This window comes from Passer montanus, unplaced genomic scaffold, assembly GCF_014805655.1.
Source record: "Passer montanus isolate IOZ18808 unplaced genomic scaffold, ASM1480565v1 scaffold60, whole genome shotgun sequence".
In the NCBI taxonomy this organism is placed as follows: Eukaryota; Metazoa; Chordata; class Aves; order Passeriformes; family Passeridae; genus Passer; species Passer montanus.
Genome location: NW_024371038.1, coordinates 4,542,143 through 4,561,052, shown reverse-complemented (window position 1 = coordinate 4,561,052; position 18,910 = coordinate 4,542,143). Strand labels below are relative to the sequence as shown.

Below are 18,910 nucleotides of genomic sequence, written 5' to 3'. Positions count from 1 at the left end.
CAAAAAGCCACTGCAATTTACGCTCGAGCAGCTCTGACCTACTTTGTAAGTAGCGAGTTATCTCATTAATTTGCTCAAAATAGCAGATGTGCGAAGGGTTGAAAAACAAAATCCATCATTTCCACTGCAGGAGAAGCACCAAAATGAGACAACTCCACGCCTGTCACTGCAGCTGCAGTTTCCCCTCTGCAGTGACAAGCAGATGACCAGTCGATCCCCAGGTACACGTGTGACACCAGCTGAAGCCAGCCCTGCTCTGCACGGGAGAGGCTGGTCCTGCCCAAGGCATCCCACACTGCAGCTGAGCAACGCAGCACCGAGCTGAGCAGCCTCGTCCCACGCACGGCCCCGCAGGATTCCCCCTCACTGAAGGGCTCTACAGCAACATTTGGCACCTTCTAGAAGGGAAGTTCACCCACCTTTTGGTTACTAGTCAGTCTACAAATGTTTTTCTCCTCAAAGCTTATTTGTCCTTCCAAAGGACATACGCATAGACTCGTAAAAAGCAAATAAGAATTTAATTAATACTAACCCTACAACTTTTTTGTTTTGCTCTTAAAAAATTGCTCCTTGATCTTTTCTGTATGATTAAATTACTTTTTTTGCCTCCATACGTGCAATTAATTTTGTTTTCAGGTTTCTATTATGTATATATTAAACACAGCGCATATAGACATAAGCATGTTCAACTAGTATTCAGATGGAGGCATGGGAGAATTCCTTTTAAAAAAATAATCAATATTTCAGTCTGATTATAACAGAAACCAAATCTTCAAACATTGGAGTACAACATAGCTACCCTAGAGAATAGATATTTGGTTTTCTGACCAGCAGTAAGTTTGTAATTGAACAGCTGCAGAAAAGAGAAGAAACAAACATACAGCAAATCAGTTTTCAAGCCTATATTCACAGAAAATTTCTACTGTATTGTGCTTTGGATCACAACATGATAAACAGAGTTCCTCCCTTCCTTCCCTGTTCTTCTGCAAAACAAATTAGAGTGGTCTATAGAAGTTTAACCTATTGCGTTGCATAATCCCTCACTCACAGAAGCAAATTAGGCACAGAGTAGCTCAAGAACTGAATCTATTCACGACCCTAAGGAGTGTCAGATTCCAAGCAGCAATTTATTAAACAAATACAATCCCTTTTAATTTTTTTTTTACTATGTTTTGCTTAAAATGGTAACTTTTTCTTGTAGTTTTTGGTTGGTTTGGATTTTTTAAGTCCCCCTGTCATTATTAGCATTGCAAACAAGGTATCAATCAAAAGGACAAGGCAAAATTTGAATCATACTTATTTTAAAGGTGCAAACCCTGTTTCTAGATTTTCAGAGAGAATGGAAGAATGCATAATAAAATATGAATTTAATTCATATATGTGTATCTGCACCTATTTATATTGATATAATCTACTGCTGAAGTCATAAATGTTTAAATCCATCGACTGCGTTTGTTCATTTCCCATTTTCAGGAAAAAAAAAAAACAAGGTTCTTTACTACAGTACAAAGAAAAATGCTCTAATACCAAAAGATCCAATTAAAATAATAGGGCCATTTGTTTCAGTAGAATTTCACACATACAAGAGAAATGCTAACCCTTGGGAGAATGTTCTCAGCTCATTTAACAATATATGTTTCCTCTGATATGAAAACTTTAGCTTTTGCATTATAACATCATTGCTAACAAGGCACACGTATATATCTCATAAGTAGATGGAAACACGAATGTGGGAGGAATTATAATAGTTTTTTATCCATACTGCACTCCTCTCAGGATTGACTTGCATCTGCTGTTTACTCACCTGGGTAGCTTTTTCCTCTCCACGCATTTAAAATACACACTCAAAAAAGGCCTGGTACTCTGAAAGACAAGAAAGTGGTAAGTAAAAAACTAAGATACCACCAGTCAGGAAAAAAAAAAAAAAAAAACCCCCAGGCAGGAAAAAAAAAAAAAAAACTATGAAGGGAATCAAACAAAGAAGAATTTGTATTCCAGTTCCAGGGCTACCAAAACATTTCAATGGGCAGTTGGCATACAGCTTTCTTCTGCCAGCCAAAAGAAAGCCAATCTGCTCCCAGGGCACATTGTGTTCAGGGACACCTTCGGCAGGAGGCTGGGCAGGGCTGCACAGGTGCCAGTAGCTCCTGGGCTTCTGCTAGCAGCCAGGGACAGCAGCAAACCTGAAACCTGCAATTCAGGAGGTGCAGCTCTTACCCAGGCAGTCTTAATGGCAATGAAATAGAAAAGCTAAAATTATTAGGTCATTAGAAGTTTAGTTCCCATTTTTGTGCACCTGGGAAAAAACTCTGACTGGAAATGAGGTTTTTATTTTTTAAACTGGTTTTATGAGTCAGTTAAAGACAGTCAGGACTGCCAATATCTGATGTCACTGAACAATTTCTAACACCTGGATATTTTAACATTGCAATAAAATCACATTCCAAATTTTCCTGTTTATATCAACATCTAATTTTCTCCATTTGTAAGAGAAAGTTCAAACTTGACCAGTCAACCCATTAATGAGGGAAGATTTATTTTTGTAGATCACTTCCCACTGACTATCAGCACACAAATATTCCTACCTAACCGTGAGGACAAATGTAAAACTAAGATCTGAAACACCAAATCCCTAAAAGAATTTAGGCAATAATCTCAAATTATAGATACAGTCCTACAGTCAAAATGTCAAAATTATGTCCAACCAATTCAGGATAGAAACATGAATGATGCGATTAGGAATTTCATAAAGCCTACATAAGGGATGGCTCTCTAGGAAAAAGCTGGTCTCCAAATACTTTTTTCCTGCAATACAGTACTTGTAAGTCTAGAACTTAAACTTGCACATGCCTTGTATATTTGATTGACTCCATAAGGTTTTCATCTAAATTCAAAGTATAACTGTGTTTAGATATATTTGAACATTTTATTGCATTTAGTTATGAGAGATGAATTTTTCCTGAGAGAACCTAGGGCACACAACATTGCCAGATCATTCCAAACAAGTTAATTCTGAAATGGGCTTGAATCAATAACACAAAACAGGCGGTAAAGCCAATTTTTACGGTAGTCATGGTTTCATAAAATAATATCAAGACAGTCAGATTGTAAGCTCCCTGCATCTCAAATATAATTTGCAACCAACTCTAAGCACAAAGAGGAAATAGATAGGTGGAAGACACAGATAAAAACAAATGATAGATGAAACAAAAGGAACTGGAGGTAAAGAAAGAATGCAGAGTAGTTGCCATTCAACACAGCGTGAAAAAAAGCCAAACAAGTGCAGCATGTAAGTAATTCAAGGGAAATAGAATGCTTTGCTTTCATTTAAGCTTTAAAATTGTTATGAAAAGCCTCTTTTTTCACTCTATCTGTAAGATATAGGCAGACAAGGGATGAATGTATAAATATGTCACTGTAATGCATGGCTTTTAATGAAAATGGATTTTTAATGATCCCAAAAGCTACGTTTCTCTCTGACTTGCTCCATTTCAAGACTATCAGCGTGAAGTATGCACAGCAAATGCACTGGTTTTGCATGTCCTTCACTAAATCCCAGGACAGCCAAGCGTCCAAGAACTGTACAAAGCAGAACTGCCATTATGCAGAGCAGATACAGAGAAGCTGCACGTCCTTCACTGCTTTTATTGAACTTTCAGAGCTCCGTGACACTGCTGTGCCTTCTCCCACAGCAGACCCCAGTGTGGCTTACCTTGCACTCCATATGCATAAATAAAGGATGATGCATGGCAATATGCCTTGCTGTTGTTCTCTGCCTCAAGGACACTTGTTAAAAGTGTGCCATTCCTCCCACTCCCCCAAGCAGGCACATTGTGTTGAAGTGCTCCATGTAAAACCCGAGCACACAAATACCAGAGGATTTAGTTCACAAATGAAGAAAAGTCACAAGGAGAAAAGAGGCTGATGCAATCCATAGCCTTCTTGCTATCTGAACACAATGAATTCTTCTTTCCAATGTCAATGTTCCCCTTTCAGTCAGTAATAAACAAAAAATGCGCTGAATAATGTGCAAAAATGTACCAGCTAGTATAAATACCATTTTTCCCTTTTTTTTCATGTAGGTAATAATATTTTTTTAGATTTCAGCATCATGATAGAATAAAGGAACATTTTCCTTACTTTATCACCATCCATGAAGTTTTATCTACAAATATTTCCTGTAAGGCAGGTCCATAGATTGGGAAACTGTAATATAGTTGTCATAAAACCAAGATAGCATTTAAAATGGACTTGTACTCCTGTATTCACTTCATGTTCAATGCTTCAAGGTAAGCTTTGTGCAACCTATGTTACTTGGACAAAAAACATCTCCATGTTTATTTCCTGCGTTATCATTTTTATTCTTTGAAATAACAGAAGACAGAAGGAACCCACAACCAGAACACTGATGAAAAAGATAATTACTGAGAGGTGCCACACAATCAGTTAACAAATGCTCCTATCCATCAATGAGTCAGAGGGCACAGCTTTATGAAGGGGTCCACAGAATCAACTATTTAAATCACCTAACAAACAAACAACAAAAAAAAGCCTCCAAAATCCCCATTTGCTGGGCACTTTCAAATTCACCAGTTTTTCCATTTTTTCTGCTCTCCCGACTCAGAGTACCTTCCAATTAATATTTACCAAATGTCTCTCCCTTCTTCATTTAAATCAGTTCAAAAACTGTACCTGTTTCATGAGACCTATGCATGCTTCTGACAGCAGATATTTGAGAAAAAAAACAAAGAGAACTTAAAAATCCTAACTAACTACATTAAAATGTAATCAAGAAAGAGTGCTAAGATTAGCTCTGCCAGTACAAGACATCAGCCAGGCATGTGGAGGTACCCCAGGGACACAGGTGGATATAGATGTGGTGCACAGCCTGGGAAGGATCCCATGTCTCACACCATCAAATGTGGTTGAAATTCAGCAACAGCACTCAAAAGTTACTGAGTGCCCTGGAGACACCATATTTGCCTCATTCCTCTAGAAAATAAGGCAAAAAACCTCCTTGCAATAGTGCCACAAAAGAAACAACAATAAAATCAAGCTACAGTACTCAAAGCCAGAGTTCATTTTAAACAATAAAATGTGGGAAGAGATTAGAAAACAAGAAGCAGCCACTGTGAACAAGAGCCAGAGGATGCTATCATAGCCGAGGCACAGACAGCTAAAGTCATTTGCCAATGCAAAGATTCACTCCAAGCTCCACTTAAAGCTATCACTGCTTCTACAGAGTACAGGGAAGGAACCAAATTTGCCCTAAAAGGCTATACAGGACTCTTTTACATACACTTTTGCTAATACACAACAAAGTACTCAATACAGCACTTTTGTTGCTCCATTTTAGCAGTTATCCCACATTATCTAGATGAGAGACAATTGCACTGTGGCAGGTAGATCTTGTTAGAAGCATCCCAAATGAGAGGGAAGATCTTGCCTCTAAAATACACAGAAAAGATCACAAGTCTATGTTGTGCATGCTGAGGTATTCTGCCTGGGATTCTTTAAAGAGAATTTGGTGAGGAAGAGAGACTTGCAGCTTTTTGAAACTGTTTCCTTCAGTATTGCCCAATTTCAAATTACTTTTCTTTTCCTGGCAGCTGTTGAGGAACTGGTGTTACTGGAGCAGATTATCAGCCACAGGACTGTCTCCTATTGCAGTCAGCACAGTCCCAAGCCCACAGGAGTTTGGTGGATGCGTCCAGCTTCTGGTCCAAACCCAGGGACTGTGACATGACCCTGAGGTCATGTTAGAGGTTTGTGCAGATTTCTGCATTATTTCAGAGATCTCTCCATTTCAAAGCACCCTCAACAGGGTCTAGGTCACTCCTGTACAACAGCTCATACAAATTAACTTCTCACATATTTCTGTCAAGCTAATGGACAAAATTCAAAGAATGTACAACCTTAAAGACATTAAAATGTGTTATTTTCAACTGCCTTATTTAAATGGTATCATTTTTAAAGCAATGTCTTATATCCTTGAGTCATATTCGTTAATTCCCTATTAAAATGCACCCCCTTTCTCACTAATAGAGTATTTAAAACTATGCTCACACATTTTTAAATTCCTACTCCCTATTAATCAAAGCCATAATTCTCATAAACTTAAGCACAGGTTTCATTCCAGATGCAGACAGTTCACATATTCTATGTTTTACACATATTTCAGAGTATGCAAATTAAACAATATTTAATCAGTCTAAGATTAAAGTTTATTTCCACTGACTTGAACTACTTTTGAATGTGAAAGACCCATCAGTTCTCTCAGTGGTGACTAGCTCAGTCTTTCTGCAGTCTCAGATATGGTACAAACATCCACATGCCCAAAAGTAAAGGAATGCCAGCAATTTCAAATGAAAGCAGTTTTATTAGTTAGATGTTAACTACCAGTGTTAATGCAACTCTTCAATGCCTGATCTCATTTTGAAATCTTACTCTCCTTTTTATTTTCAAAATGCTTCTTATTCTCCTGTTGCTGAGAAAACCTGGCTGTATCTATAAACTCTCTTATTAAATGTTTTTAAAGCTAAGCAAGGTAGCAAAAAGAAAATTCTTCCTCCTACCTTTAATCTATAATTGTCTTTGAAATTATGTAAATACATTTCCTGTACATTTGGGAGTTTTTGAAAAAGAATATTTAGACCATAACATGAATTAAAGTTCTTTAAAACACTGCTGTCAGATATCTGTAAAAACAGGCTCATTTAAGTCCTGGAAACATGCTGCAGTGCAACCTGCCTGAATAACACTTTTAGGGAAATACAGGTGAGGTTCTGGATTTCCAGCTGCAATAAGGCAGGAAACTTCATAATCATAATCCAAAGAATCCTTACAAGCTCTTGCAGGTTTTTTTAATACTTCCTTAAGAGGCTGACACAGTAGTAGCTAGATGCATAAATCAGATATTTTTATTGCAATCTAACAAAATCAAGACTGTAACCATGATTCATTTTTTTTAATAACCGTAGTTCTCCAAGACTTCCGATCCTAATGGGGCAATCATGCATCACTGTTGTGTTCCAACAGAACTATTAGGCTCTGTGCTGTGTTAGTGTAATTGCAGTCTAATGGTTTACACTGTCATAATGGTACTAAATATTTTACTAAACAAAGTACAATATCTAAAAAGTAATTTAAATTGTTCCATCTTTAAGATCGCACATCGAAGAACGAACAGTTCCTTTCCTTCTGAACTGAGAGTAACAAAGATGTCAAAATTAGTTTCTTGTTTCTCTCAGTAAAGTGGTTAAAATGTAACATTAGAAGGAGAGTTTTAAAACTACAGCATAAAATTACTTAGTAAAAAAAGAAAAGTATTAAAATATTTTGAGGCATTTTGATGCTCTGCTTCAGCAGGCTGGCACAGCTTAAACTGTCAGATTAACAAAGGATATAGAAATACTCCATTCAGAGTCTAATTTGGATTTTTAAATCAGAATTCCTGATTATTTACTTTAACAAAACTTTTAATAAAAATCCCACTCTGTGCAAGTGTAGCATATCATAACAAACTATCTAAGCACAAGATATTATAACTATGGTGCAGTTGTGATCAGTAACAGCAGCTGAGCTGGCAGCAATGCCCAGCAGAGCCTCCCTCCCCAGGAGCCCTGGCAGGAGCAGGGTGACCTGCCAGCCCCTCAGCACACTCTGACTCACAAAATAGCCCCATGAGCTAAGTCAGACTAATTCTGTAAGGAGGGACAAGCAGAACAGGCAAGGATTTGTAAATTCTGCCATTAACAGACAAGAGTAGCCCCAGCTGCACCCTGCAATGTGCTGCCTTACTCCCTTGGACAAAGCCAAAAATATCTGTAACTACAAAAGGAGCACTGAAGTTAGTACTAAAAGTGCTCAAAGCTTCTAAGACCGCCTCCAGAACTCTGGAAATTGATTTTTAAAAATCTACTTTGCCTAAAGCTAATTTATACTTAATGCAATTAATTATTTTTTTTTTTAAACCTTGGTTTTTTTACTTCTAGCTAAAGTATTCATTTACCGTGTTTTTTAAACACTGTTGTCTTGGAAAATAAATATTTTCTTTTTCCCAAAAGTCAGGACTTTTTTCAGAAAAGGTTTTTTGAATTTGGACTAGGACACCAGGGGTTTTTTTCCAAAATTTTGTTTACTACTAGTATTTTCTACAACACTGATCTGCTTAAAAAAAAAAAGGGCAAAAACATGTTTGTACTATCTAGAGAACATTTTGTACAGCTCATAACTCCGTGATTTAGGGACTGTCAAGATCTAGATCACTTTGTACCTGGAGAATAAATTAGTTCTTTTAAAACAGAATAAAATAAAACTTGTCTTTTACCTGGTACAGGAACTTTTTTAAAAACGTGAAATACAGTGACTTCAGTAATTTAGTAGTAAATAATCTATGAACTACACCAAGGTACTAATGACAAGAACTAATTATTGCCCATCCTGTAAGTGAGGAGCTGTAGCTTTCTAACATTGATGATGCATTCTCTTTCTAGCTGTGCTCTGCTCAGGCATAGAAGAGCCTTTCCAGCAAGCACTCCGAAAGGACTCAATATCTGCACTGTGTTAAAAAAAATAAAATTAAAAAAAACAGGCATTTGTTAAGGAAAAATGCTACTTAAACCAAACTTCTCCAGCAAAATTTTCCATTTTGCCAAAAGCATTGAAAATGCACTTTGGACTTTTACTTCTCATTTAAATTAGGATTTAAAAATACAGATTAAAAAAAAAAAGAGTAGAAAATATGTTTTTTAACAATCTCTAGGATTTATTGATACAGTATACACACCTAACTTATTACTCTTAGATAATGACCTTACACAATATTCTACTTACATGGAGAGGTTTAATTTTAATTTACAGTTTAATTGTCCTACTTAAAGTAAGCCTGTCACCTGTGTCACTTTGTGGCTCATAACTGTAATCCTCATTTAATTATTTACTTCAAGGGAGCATTTTAATTATAGACATTACTGTGTGTGTGTAGAGTAACTTACACTCAAGGGCAGTGACAATTTATACAGCAGAGTGCTCACCTGAATTTCCGCTGGCCACATCTCCATGTGCAGTGGCTCAGCTGCAGAGCCTGCTTCGACTGCTGGGAGATGCTCTTCACTTCTCTGGCCTAGGCCCACATTTGGGGTGTCTGAAAACAGGCACGACCACCAGGGCACAAACAGCTTGGATTACGACTGCAAGGCTCCCAGCTGAAATATAAATGAGACAATAATAACTTCTCACATCTACATTTGACCCTGCAAATCACCTTTGGACATGGGAGTGCGTTGCCATCTTATTGCAAGGGTTTTGTACCTTCTTGGTGATTTCTCATGGGCAGCTCCTCACAACACTGACTCCTCCTCTGAACAGCCAACAAACTCCAGCCAACCTACTCTTTTACAATACCCACCCTAACTGGATCTACCTGTGGCCTATTAAGGGCAGGCCTGTTCCTAATTCTTGATAATTAGCACAGCTGTAACTCCTTAGGGGTGAGATTACCTTCATCACTATCTCTTTTTTCCTACATTCCACCCATCCACAGGAGTGGGCATGCAGCATTGGCTCTGGGGTGAGGTCACCACTGTGCCCCATTTCTGCGGTGATCACTAATGGAGTGACAGAGCATGAGCTTTCCTTTGATTTATTTCCTGAAATTTGAGCAACCAGTGATGTATGGGTTTCCTAAGACAGGGACTGCCTATCAGCTTTTTTTTTAATAGCTATCAGTTGACTAATATTCTATGAAATTATCTAGTATCTATGCAAACTAGGTATATTTTTAGCTTTCAAAGCATCACAGTGCAACAAGCTCCATCATTTAAAAATAAAATATTTTTTTAAAAAGAGAAAAAAAAAGAAAAGAAAAAAACACTGCTTCGCATTTGCTTCAAACTTGCCAGATTTGTGGGTTTGTGTACTATTGCTGGGTCATCTTCACAGTAATTTTAACTTCCAAGGCAGACATTTCATCATTATATGAGTGGCACTATGCAACTTCCCTGCTCTGGACCAAGCAATATTTTTCATTGCATGAAGTCCCTATAGGCAACTTAAAAAACTGAAAATACTTCAACATATTTGGCAAATAGGATGCATTTCTCTGCAGGTACACCCAACCAGAAGGGATGGCAAGGGATGCCTTGTCCCCAGGCTTGCCAGCAGGTGAGTAGGGCTCTCTGCCTGGGGCAGATGGGGCAGTTCTACATATGAAAAATACATGCCAGAGTGAAAGAGCCCAGGTTCTGCATAAGTTCCTTTTTTACCATTAAAACACTTCCAGGATTTGTGGTGTCCCTGATTTGCTGTTCAGTACTCCTGACTCACAGTCTTGCTTAATGCCCAGGCAGCCCCATGGGCAGTCAGGGGTGTTTCCAACTGGGATCCTTCCCTCTTGGAGAAGCTCTTTCTGCAAACTCCCTCCTACCCTGGAGGAGACACCAAAGCACTGTCTCCCTACCAGGAGACAAGAAGAGTGCTGTGGGATTTCTGAGGGGCACAGCTCTCCAGCACATCCAGCAGTGCAGAAGGGGGACATGGGGCACATGGGAACTGCAGGCCACCTGTTTCTGAGCTAAGTAGTCACTTCATTATTAACAACCTCCATATTTTCATAAGATGCTTATCTTTTTCAATAAACAGAAACAGTTACTAAAGGTTTTGTTTTGTGCTCTTTTTTTTGTTTTTAATATTGGGATGAATCCAAAGATTGTTTTCTTTAGTATCTACCTTTCTTCAGTGATGAATGTTTTTTCATGACCAGTGTCATTACATACAATTTTTATCATCTAGATTTTTCTAGGTTGCTGAATGAAGTAGAACAAATTTCCTCTTTCCAAAGAGGTAACCTTCAACCGACAATTTGTCTGCTGCTTCTTACAGTATTCTCAGCACAGCCATGGCCCCTAACAACTGAGGGCATTCAGCACGTTCCAGTACTGAGTATATCACATTTCCCATCTGAAATTGCTTACCTCATCAGTCACTAAGGGCCCAGTTTGGAAGTCATTAAAAATAATGAGAATGCTGGCACTTCTCCCAGCAATAATGGCATTGGATTCTGTGTTGGTTTTATACTTTAAGACATTTGTATATATCCACAAATCATTTAACTCTTATCTTTGTACTAGCTTTAATGAAACTAATGGCTGCTGAAACTGTGTGGGTTTTATTCTACTTTTTATTTAAATAAGCTTCTGCCCACTCCATCAAATAACAACACAAACACTTACACAGCATATTGCATCACGAAAGCCCCAAAGTGTTTACCAGGATCACTATATCCACCACTAAAATGCAAGCACTTCTCAGTCAATAAACACTTCAGCTGACAAAGCCACAAGAGTTTCAGAAGGAAAGCAGAAGAGCAACAAATCAAATTTTCCCAAAATAAATTTAGAACCAGGGTCTTGCATTTTCATCTCCATCTGTATCTACTGTAGCCTTTCCCTCCTATGACCTTGCAAAAAAAATATAACTCCATATTAACCCACTGAGTAGCATCACCACTCCCGCAGGGTCCGTATCTCACAGGCTTTGACAGGATAATGAGCCCTCAGGAACATGCTCCAGGCCAGCACTAAATGCACCATTAGAGTTTCTAGTAATTGTTGGAAAACACATATTAATGCACATTAAAACCTTAAGGGAGTCACCCTTAATATTCAAGGTCTAGCTTAGGGCCAGTGTAAAATTTCTCACCACTACGCTTTTCCCGATAGGAACACGTATGATTTAGACAGTTTGAAATAAGAACAATACAAATATGGAAAAAAATCTCACCTTCTTTAGATGTGTGTTTATTTGCTCCAGGCATTTGAACTGTACATTAAAAACAGACCTGTCATAAGGACAAACACAAAAGTTACAGATCCAGCACTTCTGCATAGAAGTGTGATATTTCAAACTCATAGAAATTAATGACAGTATATAAAATGACACACATTTTGGCATCACCTGCTCACAGAGGAGGTATCTCTAAGATGCAAAGGACTTGAACTCCAGTCACCCTGGAATCCCATCCATGGTGTGAAAAATCCAGAGATGCTAGACTGCTGCTGAAAGCTCTGTCTTGTCAAAACTCTGTAGAGTTCAGTATGACTAAACAGACTGATTTACCTAGGTGGGAGCATAAAGAAATGGCAGGTGCTAGTCAAATAGTAATAATTCTAACCAATAATAAAATTACAAGTACCAGATGTAATAAAAAAGTTCTCCAAATGCTTCATAAGGTGAACTTTAAAGGTGCTTTGATATTATTTTCAGTATATGTGAAAATCTGAAAAACATTACCACTGCACAGAAGTTAATCTAAAAGCCCATTTTGTAAGGTTATTAAAAAAATATTTTTAAGGCTGTTAAATGTTTAATACCTTTGCAAAGTATTTTCTTTGCATTTATTTTTAAGTGCTGGATAAGGTCTGCTTTTAAAACACATATTGCTTAATGTACCCTTTAGTTGGTGCAGCACCTTTAATCTCAGAATATTTTAAGCCATGGTACAAATACCTTACCAAGCTATAAAAAAAAGGAATCACCCAGCCATCCTTAGCAGTAACTAGAATATGATTAGTTTGATTTCTTTAACCTATTAGCTCAAGGAATGAAATGACAGCAAACTAGCTTTATGATTATCAATCTAGTTTGAAATTATCTACCAATATCACCCACAGAACTACTAGTTCTGTGGGTGATATGTGGTAGATAATTTCTACCACATATCTACTACAAGCTACACAAATTTAAGCAATAGGTGCAAATGCTCAGGCATCATGTTTTTAGAATATTTGGGGAAATTTTATATTCTATTTTCTCCTGCAGTGAATGGCAAAAGGAAGATGGTAGTTTTCAGATACTGAAAGCCTGCCTGTAGCTCATTATCCAATTAATTGATATGAGTAAATTAGCTGAATCAAGCTAAATGACAGCTAGTTGCTCCACAAAAGCTAGTAGTATATCACAATAAGGAGCTTTCAGAAAATTAGATCAGTGCAGAGGTCTTTCCTTTTGAATCTTAGAAACATATTAAAAGACATTTCTATCTTCACTTTCAGAAAAATAAGCATTTAAGAAAGGGATGACAATTCATATTCAGAAACTCACTGAGAAGATTACAGGTGTTACAGTAGCAGTGGAGAGTTTCATGGCAAAAGCATGACAGAATTTTTTCATCCAGATCCTCTTCCATGAAATGGATAAGATCTCTCATACCTATTATCTCAGATGTCTCTCTCCTAGCTTCCTCAAGGTAAAAGAAGACAGCTTGGTAGGTCTGTTCTTCCATTCCCTCTTACCACTGCACCTGCTGCACCCATTTGAAAACATCCCGCCATTCAAGGTGCTTCTTTTTACACCAAGACAGAAATGACACTATGGACAGCTCAACCAATCTTGTTAGTCTCTTATGAAATTACATGGGATCACTGCTTTTTAAGGCCTTATAAGAATCCTGCTTTGGCTTTGTGCAAATGTAGGGTAGAACAGGCACAGGACTTAAAAAACACACCTGAACAACTAGGGAGAACTGAATCTGGATTCATTACATTGGGAGCAGAGTTAGAGATTTAGTGCCAGGTAATGCAGAAAAAAAAAAAAAAAACCAAAAAAAAACAACCTCTTCTGTTTGGATCTAAGCATCAATGCTAACCAAACTGCAGGGTTAAATCTGCTCTTAGGAAAAATATCACATAAAAGCTCTAACTAAACTCCTCGGTGTGAACTCTGCAGCAATGGGGAATACACACTCTCAGGCTGCACAGAAGCTTCCATTATGTGAAAAGGAAAAAAGCACAGCTTTTCTTACCACTGGGAGGCTTCTCACACTTTTTCATTTTAGTGGTGGTTTGTTTTCCACTCTCCTCCCTCCTGTCACCTCAGACAATGGTAGCTCAAGTGGACACTACAAGCAGAGGGACATTTTTATTAATCTCACACCTCCCTCATTTTTTGTTTTTGTTGCTGTAGTTTTACATGCATCAAAATGAGAATTTTGCCCAAGACACTGCCTGCATGAAAAAAAATCCATGTCATTCAGAGTTTCTGAGCACCACGTATTCATTGATGGCTTTCAAGTAGATTTTCAAGTGGCAGCCAAGAATTTATAGCTGAGGGAGCTGAGGCTGTTCAGTCTGGAGAAAAGGAGGCTGAGGGAGACCTTATCACTCTAAAACTGCCTGAAAAGAGGGTGCAGTGAGGTAGGGGCCAGTCCTGGAAAAGAAGCAATAGCATGAGAGGTAATGCCTCAACTTGCACCAGGTGAGGTTTAGACTGGATATTAGAAAAAAATTCTTCACTGAAAGGGTTACCAAGCACTGGAATAGTCTGCTCAAGGAAGTGGTTGTGTCACCATCCCATTTAAAGGGATGTAAAAGGTGTGTAGACATAGCGCTCAAGGACATGGTTTAGGGGTGGCCTTGGCAGTGTTGGGTGAATGGTCAAACCTTAGAGGACTTCTCCATCCTAACGGTTCTGTGATTCTATCTCCCAAAACATTGCATGTCAGCAGAAAAAAATCAAGCCTCTGATTTTCACATCCAAATCTTAGCTAAGTGTTTAACCCTGGAGACATTTTCAGAAAATTAGTACAGAGCCTGTGCACAATTTAATCAGAAGAAGTTTTAAACTCTGATTCTGCAATTAAACACAATATACTCTTGCAGCTGCCATTTATCACACTGCTACCATTTCAAGCAACCTGACCAACAAAACTGTCTGGTACCTAGGAGTGAAGAAATGAGAAGGATAATGTTCTGTAGGAAAGCAGGTCCATCCAACATTTTACAGTGCTAAAAATACCCTCGGGACTTATTCTGATACCTTGTAATTATGCACACATATCCTGATTTATGGTCCATGTCTCCCAGCTCAAAGTAGTCTGCACTCTGTTTCATATCTTGCCCTATTTATGTGTAGAATACTCAAGTCTATAATGCCATAAAAGAGAGGACAGGCTCATTGCACATGTTACTATCGATTTCATACGAGCATAGGCATAATCTAATGATCCTTTTCAACTAAGGATAAATATGCACAATTTAGCCTTAAACATATTCAGTGTCAGATCATTTCAACTGCTGCCTTTGAGAAATATGCCTGTGATGTTAAACAGCTCTGCTGTCCAGCCTCCTCCTTAAGACTGTAGAGAGTGTGGCAAAGGAGACAAATATGTCCAAACTGGAAATGGGACAAGAAACATTGTCAGCTGTGTATCAAGACACGTATCTGCTTCAGGCCAAACCTGTAATTTCATGATCCACAACCTTCCCCTTCTTCTCTCCACCTCCACATGACCCTGCTCTCTCACTGACCACCTGTGTAACTAATGAAGAAAAGAGAATCCACCTCGTCCAAGTGAGTACTAGCAAAGATAGGTGGTTGATAGGAAAATTAATAAGCATTTTACCTGTAACAATTACTCTAAGTACCCTAACTGCTCGGTATGTGCAGGTTCATTTCAAAGAAAGAAAGGACAACCTGGCTTAGACAAAGATCTGATTTTCATTCCCCAAGTCTGCTCTGAAATGCTTACACAACCACTGGCACATGGCTGAAATCCCCTCTTTGGGGACAGAGAGCAAAGGAGTCACCCGACATTTGTTAATGGGTTGTTTTATTTTCTTGGGTTTGTGTTGGTTTGAGGTCTTTTTTTTAATCTTCCACCAGTTTCAAAGTAAGACAACACATGCAGATGTAATGTTGTGATGTGTTTCTGCCCACATTTTACATGCTAATCTTTAAAAAAGGAAATATGGGAAGTGCAATGGAGCAGCCCTAGCTGCTGTCTGTACAAGGAAGGGCTGGAATCCGCACGTGCTAACAAGAGATACAAAGACCATAGAAGGGAGAAGGATCTTCAAATAACTGTGTCAGGGGTCAAAAATCTGACTGCTTTTTTTCCCCTAACATATCTTAAATTTGGTTGATTGTTGGGTGCATATTTATTCACACCTTTTGCACAAAGGAGAAGGTTTTGCAGTGTTCTTAAAATAATTTTGAAAAAGGACTCTCTCAACATAAGGGCCAGTTCTTCCATGAAATAAGTGCATGTTTTTGCTGACTATTTTTTCAAAAACAATTTAACTTGTAGGCTGAATTCAAGCCTTATTTCATTTCACAACACAGCTTCAATTCTCTGTTTGTCAGTTCTGACAACTTTGTACCCATTTCCTACTTGTACAGATGTAATTTAATATGTACTAATGTACCAATAACAAACTTGTATTATTAACAATCACTGAAACATAATTAGCAATTCCCAGAAAAGGCTACAACCCAAACGTGAAAGGTACATAATATAATTTTCATTTATTTTTTGTAGTCAACAAAATCTACTACATCGTTTATGCTCCTCTTAACTTGGTGGAACTACCGCTTTCATTGCATTACAACAGAACTATTTTTTTCCTATTCAGATTCAAGTAAGTTTTTAATCTTCATTCTGGAATTGGTGCATGAATTAAGACGTAGATCAAAAGTATATTTTTCCCCACATGTGCAGGAACCACAAAATTTGTGGAAAAGGAGCAGCCCAGGGAAAGGTTTAAGGAGTTCTCATGCTTTTTCAGCAAGTTCACTATGCAGTCAATTTTGTGAATAACCTAACCATATAAAACCAAGTGGCACCTGTATTTAATAACCTCTTTCAGGAACAATATGATCTGCATACATCTCACTTTCCATACTTTAATTTTATTTTTTTTTAACTCAAAGCAAGTTTGCTTTTCATGACCTCTTTTATGAATCCTTTATGAACAATTCCACTATCCACATTTATTAGCTTTTTCCTTTTCTTTATTTCTTTTTTTTAAAGGGTATCTGCATTCCTTCCAAAATAAGATCATTTTTCTTGTCACCCCACTAATTTTTTAGTGTTCCCTATTTCAAAGGGCTTATATATTTAAATAAGTAAGGGCTACATCATGCACCAGATGTAGCCTAGAAATAATTTTATCCATCCAAATTCAATTAGGTGCTGTGAGAGTAAGGAGCAAAACTAGACTCCTTGAGACAGAATCCAACTTTGTAATGACAATCAATACCTCCCTCCCTCTATGTGCAAGCTCTCTGATTATTATTAATCTTCATACATGGGAAGCTGAACACTGAACAGGCAGAAGGACTAGACTGTGCCTCTGCAGCCAATGTGCTGAACTGAATGAACTGAGTGCAGGAAAACAGGAGTGGAACCTTTAGATTTTAATTACCTCAGAGAGACTAAGCCATGAAAATAAAGTTCTTATCAACACACTGCCAACAAATTGATAAACCAGGTACAGAATAACTTATTTTAAAAATAAATTTAAAAATTAGAGGACAGAAAGAGACAGACTATTCATAAAAGCACACAAGAAAGTTTAATTTTTTTTCATTTTCATGCAATTTTCTTATGAGATTCCCATCAGAAGAGGAGATATAAACCAAGAAATTCTTGAACTATTTACTTGCATGGAATGAAGAAGATATCACATAAACAATTGTAAATATAAATGATTTTAAAACTTTCCTTGGTGCATCTGAAAACCCACCTACAAATAAAAAAAGAAGAAGCAAACTTAAGCAGTGTGAAGCTATAGTATGCATCTTAACAGCCTAAACATAATCAGTGAAAGCTTCTGCAGCAAATCAAATAAAATAAGCTATCACCATGTCAAAAACTAATATTTTTACAGTGATATTCTATAGGAAAAGTCAAAATAACAAATGCCCTGATTCAGAAAATTAGGGACTGTAATGGCATTGCTACTTTCTAGCCATCTGGATCCACAGAGATATTTAATACTGCTAAGAACTAGGGCCTAAACTGAAACCAGAAGGACAAAAAAGAGAAAGATGGACATAAGAGAGTCATTTAGCCTCAACAGCCCAAAATTGTCAGGAGTCTTCCATTTTTAGCTTGTAAGATAGAGCATGTATTTAGCATCTGAAAAGTCTGGATTTTGTAATAAGCACCAGACTCAATCTTAATGTGCAGAGGATACAGCCGCTTTGTAAGGCATTCAATAACATCATACTTGATCATATAAGAAGAGCCATTTAGACTTCACATATTGAGCAATGGCTCATCTACAAAATATCACTGTATAGAAAAAGCAAAAGAACACATTACAAAAGGATATCCAGTCGTCCCGATAAGACTTTAAAGCAATATATAATATACCCTGGATTAATATCATATTAATAGCTGTGGCAAACTCATACCCTTCCCATTTCAATAGCCTGAGCCAAATAGGGAATGCATCTGACTATCTTTTCAGTAATTCTACTTTTTAAGTGTTATACTGAATCAGGTCAAGCAGAACCCAAGATACTTTATTTCAAGGCTATTTCAACAGTTAGAGCTGCAATTTAAATAGAAAGCGAATGGTACTGTTCTCTGTACTTTAAACTATTTTAATAGTTTAAATAAATGAAAGTTATTGAAACTGGTTTCCAGAAACCAACTTGAATCATGCACAAATGTGCTGCTTCAATACAGAATAAGATCAGCAGTGCAGAAATGAATTACATTAAAAAGCAAAAATATGCTAAATCAGACAAAGAATTGAAACACCAATACATCACAGGTGATTCTCCAGTAGCACATGTTTTCACCCAGAATACACCTATTACACACAGAAAGCAGAAAATGAAAAGAAATGCTAATCCATGCAACAATGCAGCTTCACAGAAACAGTGAAGGGCTTCAGTTGGGTCCTTAAAAGCAGGCATTGGGGCAAAATGAGATACAGCAGGTGCAAAGGGAATAGGCAAGTGACTCAAAGATAGGTTCTCACCTTCTTCTCTACCCTGCTGCCCACACTCCAAGAAATGGATGCCTTTAGCATTTCTAGAGTATATGTAAGAAAATATATTTGACTAAGGCACTAGAGGTTACATGATGGTGCTGAAATGATGGTGATGAAAGTGCATTGAA

General features: G+C 37.6%; 1 long non-coding RNA gene across 1 annotated transcript in view; it reads right to left on the bottom strand.

Moving 5' to 3' along the window:
- The window catches only part of LOC120510890, a 129,275-nt gene that overhangs the window by 9,085 nt on the left and 101,280 nt on the right, over nt 1-18,910 (bottom strand). The window contains exons 11-15 of the long non-coding RNA XR_005629614.1: nt 13,802-13,897; nt 11,956-12,117; nt 11,782-11,839; nt 9,036-9,206; nt 1,805-1,863 (exon numbers count right to left, since the gene is read on the bottom strand). This is a non-coding gene — a long non-coding RNA (uncharacterized LOC120510890). The remainder of the gene's footprint in view (nt 1-1,804; nt 1,864-9,035; nt 9,207-11,781; nt 11,840-11,955; nt 12,118-13,801; nt 13,898-18,910) is intronic.